Source organism: Engystomops pustulosus, chromosome 1 (genome assembly GCF_040894005.1).
Source record: "Engystomops pustulosus chromosome 1, aEngPut4.maternal, whole genome shotgun sequence".
NCBI lineage: Eukaryota > Metazoa > Chordata > Amphibia > Anura > Leptodactylidae > Engystomops > Engystomops pustulosus.
Window position 1 is genome coordinate 65,111,381 of NC_092411.1, and position 12,391 is coordinate 65,123,771.

General features: G+C 39.2%; 1 protein-coding gene across 2 annotated transcripts in view; it reads left to right on the plus strand.

Moving 5' to 3' along the window:
- Positions 1-12,391, plus strand: part of NOS1 (nitric oxide synthase 1) — a 162,372-nt gene that overhangs the window by 26,306 nt on the left and 123,675 nt on the right. Inside the window, exon 1 of one of the 2 annotated variants that reach the window (XM_072142565.1) lies at positions 10,601-10,873. The exons of the other annotated variant lie outside the window; for it this stretch is intronic. The gene's annotated coding sequence lies outside the window, so the exon portion shown is untranslated. Of the gene's footprint in view, positions 1-10,600; positions 10,874-12,391 lie in introns of those variants that run through there. 2 annotated transcript variants of the gene reach the window in all.

A 12,391-nucleotide genomic window follows, 5' to 3' on the forward strand; every position in this document is an offset into this window, starting at 1 on the left:
TTCTGATTGTGAGAATGAGCCCTAAGTCCCCATTCTAAGTTTTCCACCTTTTCAATGTTATTTCTGACCTATCCAAAGAATAAGTAATAGCCAATCTTAAATAGGTCGTGGGTCCCACACTCTGACAATCAATCTATTTATTATATGAAATGAACACAGAACACTCCATATATGTTGGAGAGGTATTTGTGTGTGGATGTAGCAAAGCTGTCTGTGGGCAAATATAGCAAAGTTGTATGTAGTAGGCTGTCTGTGTCAGCAAGCAGTGGAGCTATTGCAGAGATGTATGTGTGACCACCAGGGAATTTTTAATTGTTGTCAAATATTTTTTCTTTTTTGTCTTGCAGTAGGGGGCATCTTATAGTCAAAAAATATAGTACCTTGTTTGATATGCATTTCTTTTTTAGTCTTTTTTAGTCTTTATTTTAGACTAAAAAAGAAATCCATATTAATAGTAATTGAAAAATGTCATTTTGCTTTTGTTTTTTTCGTACCTGTTTTATCATTTTACCTTCTTTCATAGCAGACAGAAAGAAATAGAAAAGAACAATGCACACCGCTAGTATTCATACAGTATTAACAAAGCCATTTTGACATTTTAGATTCACACCATCTCTTGTCACTCTGGACTCCTTCATTGCTGCTGTAAACTTCTTCCAAGAAATAAACTAGTAATTATACAAAGCACCACACTCTACTGTAGTGTTACTGCTGAGTGTAACCTTTTAGACTAGTGATCTAGAATAATAAGAAACTTTTACAATCACAGTTCCTATTTTCACATTTCTATAGAGGATTTTAAAAAAATCAAAAAATACAATCTACTTATACTTATTCCGGTTGTAGCTGAACTGCAGTTACACTGCTTGCTTGACTCCTATCTCTCCTGAAGGTAAATTGAGTGCTAAGCTAAGCTGAGCAACAGGACGTCAGCTCCACAAGCTCCTAGTAACCCAGTAACAATAACTGTTTTATGGTCATAACAGTTGAAACACCAATGGAAGCCTTTCTGACCATTGTCGGAGGTCAAATGGTCTCTGGACCAGAGATGTTACAAGACATCAGTGGGCCCCAGTGGGAACTTTGCATCAGGGCACCATAAAATTTCTCTCAATGCCACTTCCCCATCCCCCACAATATATAGACATATACACACAACACAATGCTCATACACCAAATAGGGACTGTAAAGCAGTAGTCTTACTTATTTATACAGTATATTGTCCAGTAGCCTTCCCTCACTAATGAAATGTCCAACAGCCTCCCATCATTCACAAAATGTCCATCAGCCTGCCTTCATTTATAAAATGTTCAGTAGCCTCAACTCATTTATAAAATGTCCAGCAGCCTCCCCTCACTAATCAAATATCCAGCAGCATCCCCTCACTAATGAAATGTCAAGTAGCCTTGCTTCACTAATGAAATGTCCATCTCTGGCTTTGTCTTGGTCACACCCATAGAGACCACGATCATTATGTCCCTTCTCATGCCAGCAGACAGTTTCCAATTCATCCAAATGAATCTTTAAAAAAATTCCAATTCACCAAATCACTTATTTTTGGAAACTTCAGTCTTACAATGGTTGAACTTCTGGAGCTCATTATTGCATAATATATATATATATATATTAGGGACCATGCATCTAGGATCCTTTCATTATCTAGTCATCCAGTTAAATCTTCCCCTGTCCTTTCAATCTTTTGGGTTAAAGGAGGTAACAGTATATAAAAACTCAGGTGCAAATTAGTTTTTAACAGGGATGTCCTCAGGCTCGTGGTTGGTGCAGTGTCAGCTGTAACTTTGGCCCTCGATGCACCATCAGGAGGAACCAAACTGACTGTATGCTAGGGGTCTTGTGATGCACAGTTAAATGCCCACTGATGGAAGCAGATTTAGCAGGGCTTGTACACCTGAAAACTGGTGTGCAACACCTGAAACAGGCACAGCCCTCGGAATTTTTTTTAAAAGGTCAGAGCCTCCAAATGAATCCGACATGACAAGAGAGGGGGTTACATCATTCACTAGCGCAGTGATTTTCAACCTTTTTTGAGCCGCGGCACACTTTTTATACTTAGAAAATCCTGGGGCACACCACAAACCAAAATAGCACAAAATGACACTAAAACAGTCATAAAAGGCCTCCCTTTACTAATAAAAAACCCCTAGCGGCCTCCCTTTACTAATAAAAAACCTCTAGCGGCCTCCCTTTACTAATAAAAACCTTTAGCGGCCTCCCTTTACTAATTAAAAGACCCTAGCGGCCTCCCTTTACTAATTAAAAGGCCCTAGAGGCCCCCCTTTACTAATTAAAAGGCCCTAGAGGCCCCCCTTTACTAATTAAAAGGCCCTAGAGGCCACCCTTTACTAATTAAAAGGCCCTAAAGGCCCCACTTAACTAATTAAAAGGCCCTAGAGGCCCCCCTTAACTAACTAAAAGCCCCAGCCTCCCTTTACTAATAAAAAAAAAAAGTCCCTAGCTGCCTTCCCTATACAAATAATAACCTTATATACTTACCCTTGATGTCTTCTTCCGCGTATCTTCACTCCTAATGGCCACCCCGCGTCGGCGATCCGCCCATCTTCTGTAGCTCCTGCACCGCGCACCTCTGGTCACGTGACTTAAGCGACCTGACGTCAGGTCGCGTCAGTCACGTGACATGGGTCGCGCGGTGCAGGAGCTGCAGAAGATGGGCGGATCGCCGACGTGGGGCTTGTAGGTAAGTATGGGGCAGAAACACGGGGGCGCGGCGGCAGCACTACACGGGGGCACCATGGTTCGGGGAATTTTCCCCGCGGCACACTCAACCGGCACACAGGTTGAAAATCACTGCACTAGCGCACCTAGCTCCAACATATGATAAATCTCCCTCATAGAGAGAGATTTAAACATAAAAGTACAAAAGAATATCTCTGCCAATGCAGTTCTCTCTCTGTAAATAGCGTAGCTTTACTTTAGGTTCACCAAACATGAACCTACATTTTAATGGTAATTGTAACAAAGGATCCCAATAAGTAAACCAAGCATAGAATTGTGGGGGGAAAGAATTACATGTATATTATTGTTGACTCACCCTATAATTTCTATCTGTTGTGAAGGAAAGCTTTAGTCATTATAATTAGTTAAGCCTTTACAATTAACTAGTTATTATAATTACGTTTGTTTGTGTTTTTATTCACCAGTGTATACATTGGATTTATGATTTATATTTGATTCAGCTACAGGTACGGTACTTCATGATTCTAGCAGTGAAGGGAGGAACACTACACCTCCATATTATCAAGCAATATTGTTACAAAACAAACAACAATCACAATATAGTCAGCTGAAGATGCGGAGAAGATGTACTGTTGCCCGTCCCCTACGATCACAAAAATAGAGGTTGTTCCTGCATCCTGCTCTATTCGCAGTCTATGTGACTTATGCAGATGAATGAGCTGCAAATCATTCAGCTATTTTATATTCAAGTGCAAGGGGGGGTCCATGCTGTAGGGTCCATGCACAACATTGTATCAAACAGGCGACACAGGACCCCCAGTGTCACCTATGCTGTGGGAATGGGTGATTTCAAGAGAGAGTAATGCACTTTACCTGGGATCACTACACCAGCTCACTGCTCTTTTACTAGTACTGCTTCCGATTGGTGCACAGATAGTCCCAAGGCTTCGGGAGCGAAGTACATCAAAGTGAGAATGTTCTGGCACTTACTTGGATGCAACAAACGTCCAATACTTTATAGTTAAAGGGGTTTTCCCATAAAAATTCTCACATCTCAATCCCCTAGTGATGTTTACACAATAAAGATAATTTTAACCCCTTACTTTACAATTTTACTTAGTGTTATTGCTGTTTTAGCTCCTATCACTCAGTGATGGTCAGTGTAATATTCCATAGTATGGGTGGGAACACTATAAGCACACACATTATGATCCATCTAGTTCTATAGGATGACAGTGTGGTTGGATTATCAGGATACACTTATCAGTATATACACTTTCATCTGGTTTCTGACATTGTACTAACACACTGACACATAGAAGGAGAGATGAGACAGATCAGAGATGAGATGCATGAGATGCCTATTACATAGAGACAAACTTTTACACTGTCAGCTCTGCTACATCTCTGTTTTCACCGAGAAGTGCCTGCCTCCCCTTTCCCCTGGATCACTTATCTGCCTGGAGTTTGTAGTTTGCTGCTTCCCTTTCATCACAATGTGGTTCTGCAGGAAGGAAATCAGTGAGTGTCTGTGAGCTCCATGCTGTACTGCAGGGGGCAGAGCTAGAGAGCAGAGAGACATAAATCTCGGCAGCACAGAGTCACAAAGGAATCCAAGATGCCGGCCACCGACCCTTAGTCCGAAGTTACAGGGTCGTGTCTAGGGTCAGCTGAAATTGTGTACACCAGGACTGATAGAGACAGGTTGGACTTATATCCGTGAAATGTTGTATTTTTGTTAATAACAGTGAATGTGTTATTTTCTATCCTGAGTACATATAAACTTGAGTGGGAATAGCCCTTTAAAATGGCAACATGACAGCAAGCACAGCAAAAGGTAGACCCACTGATCTAAAAATGTCACCAACTATAGTTAGATTGAGTAAGGTGTAGCTGTTACTGGCAATGCTAAAACGTAAAGCGTAAACCTAGACTCACCGGCCACTTTATTAGGTACACCATGCTAGGTACACCAACAGGTTGGACCCCCTTTTGCCTTCAGAACTGCCTCAATTCTCCGTGTCATAGATTCAACAAGGTGCTGGAAGCATCCTCAGAGATTTTGGTCCATATTGACATGATGGCACCACACAGTTGCCGCAGATTTGTCGGCTGCACATCCATGATGCGAATCTTCCGTTCCACCACATCCAAAAGATGCTCTATTGGATTGAGATCTGGTGACTGTGGAGGCCATTTGAGTACAGTGAACTCATTGTCATGTTCAAGAAACCAGTCTGAGATGATTCCAGCTTTATGACATGGCGCATTATTATTATCGCAGTTTCTGAAATACTCAGACCAGCCCTTCTGGCACCAACAACCATGCCACGTTCAAAGGCACTCAAATCACCTTTCTTCCCCATACTGATGCTCGGTTTGAACTGCAGGAGATTGTCTTGACCATGTCTACATGCCTAAATGCACCGAGTTGCCGCCATGTGATTGGCTGATTAGAAATTAAGTGTTAACGAGCAGTTGGACAGGTGTACCTAATATAGTGTTCGGTGAGTGTATATCGTATATAACGTCTACCTTTCGCTATGCTTGCTGTATTAAATGTGTTGCTACATCCATGTGAGTGCTGGAACATTCTTCCTTTGATGTACTTCTCTCCACAAAACATCAGGACTATCTGCGCACTGAACAAAAGCGGTTCCACTAAAAGAGTGGTGAGCTGGTGTAACCATTTGTTGTTACCCTATTTCAGAGCTATATTTCTTATTACCCAGCAATCTTCCATTTTAGATAAAATACAATTTTTCCATGTGTTTATTAAGATTTTTCATATGACTGTATATAACAAAAGACAAATATATAAAGGCGCTGCAGAAGTGACCAGGTAGATAATCAATGGCAGTAGATGCATAAGGATCAAGAGTACAACCAGGAGACATCCATTTATTGAGCAGGATAAGGCAATAAACTAAAACAAGAAACAATAAAAAAGAACAAAGTCAGTAGTCAAGATTTAATATTATGTTTCTGATTGCTGCATTCTGTCTTTCAAAGAAGTGCTTCTCCCTCTTTTCTTTGTGCATATATGCCTCCACCCAGCCCATATGAAATATAAATAGCAATTTTCCAGGAATAGTTTTTTTTTTGTAAAATGCATCTTTCTAATGCCTCAGTGGTCTCATCTGAGATGACTAACCATCCAAAAATTTCCCATTGGGGATTGAAGAACACAACATTTTTCATTTGTGGACAGGTAAAATATATGACTAGAGTCCAAAATCGCTAAATGTGGGGACTGTCACAAAGGCAGGTTCACCTGGGCCACATTTTGGGCAGTTAGCAATAGGATAGATCCTCATCATGCGTCCCCTGCTGGGATATATGTAAATGCTATGGGGGTGTTTTATATGCACATTGATAGTGTTGGGAACCACTCCTTAAGTTCACACAGGGTAAGGACCGATGCGAAAATACTATTTTTATATTTATGCAAAGCATCTTCTTGGTGCACCAGGAGAGTGGCTCTAATAGTTTGTGCACAAAGTATCTTCATTCTACATCCCCAACACAGTTCAGCACAACCCCTTCACATAATGACTGATTTACTAGATAGAAAGAAGATCTATATGGAAGAAATCAGGAGCACCAGCAGTCATAGCCACCCCCTGCTGCATCAAGAAGTGATAATCCCCTTATATTATTCTGGTAAATCCAGATTGGAATTGAGAAAATTACTGAGTAAAATAATGTCACAGCATTTCGGAATCTTATTCTATGCATTGCAAAGTCTAGAATGACTTACAGTGGAAAAAGGATTACGTAGACTGTATGTTTGCCCCTAATAAATCTGACCTACTCATATCAACCTAATTTGGCAGAAATCCAGATATCTGTTAGATCCTAAGATATTTAGGGATTGTCTACAATGTAATAAATAAGGTGATTAGGTTTGCTACTTACCAGATCTATGTCTGTGTTTATGCTGTGGGTCATAGAGAGATGTACGTCATTATTTATGAGCATTACAGGTACAGTACTTACTGCATTGCTCATCGCTTCAAACAGGTTTTCATTTAAGGTGAACAGCACTTGTTTATTTCAGCTTATTAATATTAAATTAAATGAATTAGCGTTGAATAAAGATGATTTATGTAAGGATATTCATTCAGTAAAGTGATTTGTTTACACATCTCTTTACTGGTCTAATTCCAAGAAGACATTAAAATTTTAAAGGTCAGTTTTGGGGGGATCTATCGTGCCACGCACACCATTTTTCTGATGTGAATGGCATTATAAATGTTGCAATTACTTGTCATTAAAAAGTGAGAAGGGGAACAAGGCACCAGAATACTGGGGCAGGTTATAGCTATAATCCAGGCAGCAGGGAGTCAGCCTGCATTGTTAAAGCCTGCATTAAAATGGATAAAAGAATTGCAATGGGGCACATATTTTAGATCAGTGCTTTGTGAACTGATCCTAATTATCTGACTGGGTGGAAGGTTCTGACCTCTTAAAGGGAAGATAATATTTACTTTATGACAAGTTCCAATAGCCTCTGGCATGTTGATTTCAAAAATGCTTTTGTTATGCATCTGAATAATTCCACTGATTTTTAATTGTTTCATTAACATTACCTTGCCAACAGTGGGTGGTGAGTGGAAGGGGGGTGTTAACAAAAGTAGTTTACAACAGGAACCTAGTGCAAGTGGGGGAAGGAGCAGGGAAGGGGCTGAGGGAAAGGGAGGGTAATGAATGAGCAGAGGAGGAATTGAGGAGAAGTTTGAACTGCCCTCCATCCCTTCCCCCCCGGAACTCACCACACACTACTTGCAAGGAGCCAATTAATGTTAAAGAAATCAATAAAGAACTCTGAAATTATTCAGGTTCACAAGAAAGGCATTTTTAAAATCAACATGCCAGAGGCTATTGGAACCTCTTATCATGTAAAAATGACAGGTTTGTGACCCGGGATCAGATAATTAAGAGCAGTTCACAAGGCACTGATCTAAAAATATCTGCCTCACTGCTCTTCCTTTATCCATTTTCTTTCACATTTTCAAGGCTCTAACTTTTTTAGTTTAGTTTTCAGTTTTTAGTAAATATAGCCATTAAAGTCCGGGTTCTTTTGTTTATACAAGTTATATATTCAGAAATATTTCTATGACTTACTGACAAGATTTAATAACTCTGTACTAATAACTCTAATAACTCTGTACTAAGTTAATTTTTCAATCAAGATGTTGTGCCATTTACCTTTTGGCATAAATACACAATGGGGGATATTTATTATACGCAGGCGCTGGCTGGTCCTGCGCAGCCTTTATTTCTATGCCACGCCCCCTTCACGGCCTTTCACGCTACACTGTTGTGAAGGTGGCAGATTGGGGTAAATAATTGCAAGTACTAGCAATAAGCTAGCAAGCTAGCATTTGTGATTATTTCAGGGCTTCTACGGCACTGACGTGGCCAGAGGCCCTGATAAATATCCCCCAATGTGTTAGCATAATTCTGTAGGTCAGTATGATTCTGATGATTACTCATTAATTCAATTTACAGTCCTTACACTGCATCTCAATACATAAATGTGGCTTTAAGACAAGTACCACAGCCAGAAATAAACAGAACCTTTGTCCCAATTGCCTCCCCAAGCCCCATGTAGCCAATTCAAGGCATGGGATACATTTCCACTGCTCATACATCTCACGAAAGATACAAATGGCATCACAACTATGATGTACATAAACTGCAATAAAGCTCAAAGACGTCTCTGCCTGGAAGAGCATCTGTGCAGCCCTGCAAGCGGTGAGGTCTAAGATCTCTTCTCAGGGAACACTTTAAAGCACAAAGCTTATTACCACAGTAGATGCATCAAGCATTACTTCAATTAAACCACATAACCCCTTAATAGAGTTAATGATTGAAAAAGTTAGAGACTAAGTAAAAAAGTTTTACTAAAAATTTAATGAAATCCTTGAAATTCCACCAAGAAAGAAATCATGGAAACCCTATAATGCACCAATTCTAATGTTAAGATGACAAATATGTTATGCTATTCTGGCGACATGCAGAACTTTATTAATGCAGTTATAGAAATTGAGATCAAAGAGATTTTTCAGGGAAATGCTTTGGCTTTTGCCGATGTGACCACAGCCAAACCCTGAGGGCTGCATGTGAAATGTAGCCATAATAAATGTGTTATGAGGGAAAAGATTGAGACAGTCCACATACATTTTATTGTTTTATTCAACCATTTTGTATAATATTACAACTATATATCTATCTAATACATAAAGCTGAGTGTATATATGTCTCTGTGTGTATGTATGTATGTCCACTAAAGGAATCTACTTATTAACGACCATATACAGGAGCCATTGTCTGCTGCTGCTGTGGCAATAAGCAACCAATTATAGCAGTTGTGGCAAACCTATGGCACACGCACCATATGCCCTGCCTTCTCCATATTCATAATTGAGCTCCACCCACACAGGAAATGCTGCCGCTCGCTGAGAGCTCCAGTGATCTATCTCACTGTAGGCGGCCCCTGACCTGCTCTGTTCTCCTAGTGCTGCCTTAGAGAAATAGCAGCAGGCTTTTATAGGGGTTGTCTTGCTGATTGCCTCATTTCTACCTGATGTCTTTTCCATTTGCACAACAGCAGGAGAAATTGATTCACAATTACTGTTGATTCATAGCTGGTCTGTATGAATTCACAGAAGTGTGATAGACTTGGAGTTACATTGTGTTGTTTAAGTGTTCCCTTTATTAGCAGTGTATATATATTCTATTTTTGTATATATATGTCATGTCCGAAACAACCTAGTAAATATTGGATGATTGATATGCTTTTTATTCCCTATATTAACTAGATGTATCATGTTTGCATGTGAAAACCTTATGACATCAGATGGTAGGGGTGTAACAATCAGACCCTCTGATATATGGCTGCCTCCAATGGCAGAATGACAGCAGAGAAATGCTTTTGGTTCTCTGCAAAATTTGATCTGCAAATATCTGATAACATTCTGGCTTTGGCAAACCTACCAGCTATTTGACAAAATGCAGCTATAGAGGGAAAAGGAGTTTTCAGGGTATTCATATTTAACATGTTTGCTAGGATTTGACATCACTGTAATATCCAAGGGAGTCAGAGTCTTGACACTGGTACTGGTACTGATCAGGGGATCAGGTGTTTGAAAGGGTGACAGTACACAACTAAATGCTGCAGCTTCTTCTTTGTTCACATCTGACCACCTTTCCGGTCACTATATACTGAAAAGGTGTGGTGCAAGTTGATTCAGATTCATCCCACCCAAGTAATTGAAATAAACGCACAATACCCTGTACCGCCACATCAGCTTTTATCAGGGTTGCTGAGGGTTGAATTCAACACATATTTGATATTAAAGTTCTAAAAGGCTATCAATATCCTGATCCTGGGTAAACCGGGTAAATCCTGGGTAAACTCATCTACCACCACAGCAAAAGAAGACTTGTTGCCTTATAAAATAATGCCTTTCCTTCTGGATTAGGAGTAGAGTTTGGACTCTATGGACCTGATCTACCATACAATGTATGTGGCCAAAGAGCGTCCACTAAAATAAAACTGTGATTTGCATTTTATTTGTAAAGAAGACGTTGCGGAGAAATGTCATTGTTTGTGTTTATTTGTGTTTTTCATGTTTGGAGCATTGGGCTTTAGCTTTCATTTCAGAAACATTAAATGCTTTTACAGTGTAAAATCCCAAGGACATGTACAAACAAAAACACTCAGGATTTACAAGGTTTCAAGAGGTTGCAGTAAAATGAGAGAACAGATGGTAAAAGCTTAGCTTCAAAAGATATGTCAGTATAAAATTCCTAGTGCCAGTGAGAGATTTCTACACTGTAGAGTAATGTAGTTTTCACTGAGATATTGTATTTTGTGTGTGGCTCTGGCGGTTTAGCCCTTGCACAATGCCAACAAGCTCGCAGGCTGTAGTGTAGCGAGACTAGAGAACTGTGCCACCTGTTTCTTTTCTCACACTACGGCCACAGCTACACTTGGCTTGCCTGCTTGTGGGCTACTTCACATCTCATGTAGGTTTACTGTAACAATACGATGCGTTAAACAAGGGGACCATGTTTTCTCCAGAGAACCAAAATCTTATTATAGAGAAATGGAAACCTGAACAAGCTCTAAATACTGATCCTGAAAAGGTAAGAAGATATGGGGAACACCTACTATGTGCAGAAGCCCGTGCGTTACAACTTTCTTTACTATGATTTACTTGTATATATTATATCAATGAAAATATTTTGGCAAATGCAAGACATTTTGATGGTTATATGTATCAGTATTAAGATTAATTGCATGTTATACTAACTGCTTGGGGTAAATAAAGGACCCTAAATATTGCAATATGTAGCCAATAAGCAGGAGGATCCTGGACTTTATTTCCTTTTAGTTAATTAGTAATATTTGTAGTGAAGATGGAGCAGTGCATTAGCTTGTAGATGGTGTATTTATGCTGTTAGTTACATGTGCATATGCACAGCATACATTGATGGTAAAATAACCATAACGCATAATACATATAATAAATAGCAATCTTGTTTATAGAATAAATATTAGTCTTTGTAATGGGACTAACATGAAAAATATTAATGTGATGGAACCAGTTTATAATAATAATAATCTTTTTTTATATAGCGCCATCAAATTCTGCAGCGCTTTACAAATCATAGAGGACATATACAAATATAATATTACATTACAGAGTACAAACAGTCCTATAAATGTGTAAGATGTTTCTCTTAATCTGAAGAACTCAATTACTCCATAAATAATTGATAGTCATATCATTGTAGTTCTGTACTACATGTTGACACTATGTTATCCTGCAATCTGACTTAACATAAGTTTTTTATGCTTCTTTCATGTAGTATTTGCATCACTTGTCACAATGTTAATGACAGGGTATTTATTCACATTGCACTTTAGAATGAAAGAATTTAATATAGAAAATTGCATTTGAATACAATATAATTGTTGAAAGCAATTTAATATAACAATTCTAGAAATATTTCCTATATCCTATAACATCTTTAGAGTATCAATTCCCAAATATTATTTTCAATCATATCATTATCTTATTTCATGGTGTTTGAATAGGGTCAATAATCCTGTGCTGGTAACAGAAGTTACATTATTTTTATCTAATAAAGCCATATACATGAGACGAATGTGTACAGAACAGTTATTTCCTCTGATTCCATTGTATGGTGTAGCTGTTGCCAGGCGGGCATTGCCTGTTGAATCCAGGGATAAGGCATGTGGAAATCCAACATGTCCTATCTGATTTGTGCTGTCAGGGGAAAGGCTTGGACACTATAAAAGTCCACAGTACTCCTGCTGGATGTGAGTTATTTTGCTTGTACCTGAGAGACCAGTTTACTTGGGTGCTGTACCTAGGGCAGTGATGGCAAACCTTTTGGAGACAGAGTGCCAAACTACAACCAAAATCCACTTATTTACTGTGAAATGCCAACATGGCATTTTAAGCAGTAACTTATCACTGCCTGTTCTTCCTAATTTTTCAATCATATCGGCTACCTGAGGCCAACAATACAGTTGAAAGAAGGAAGGCAAATCAGACTCTTGTTGTAGCTTCTCTCCAGGGTCTCTGCAGAGAAAGAATGGTGGGTCCAGCAGGATAAGCTTCAAAGATATTGCAG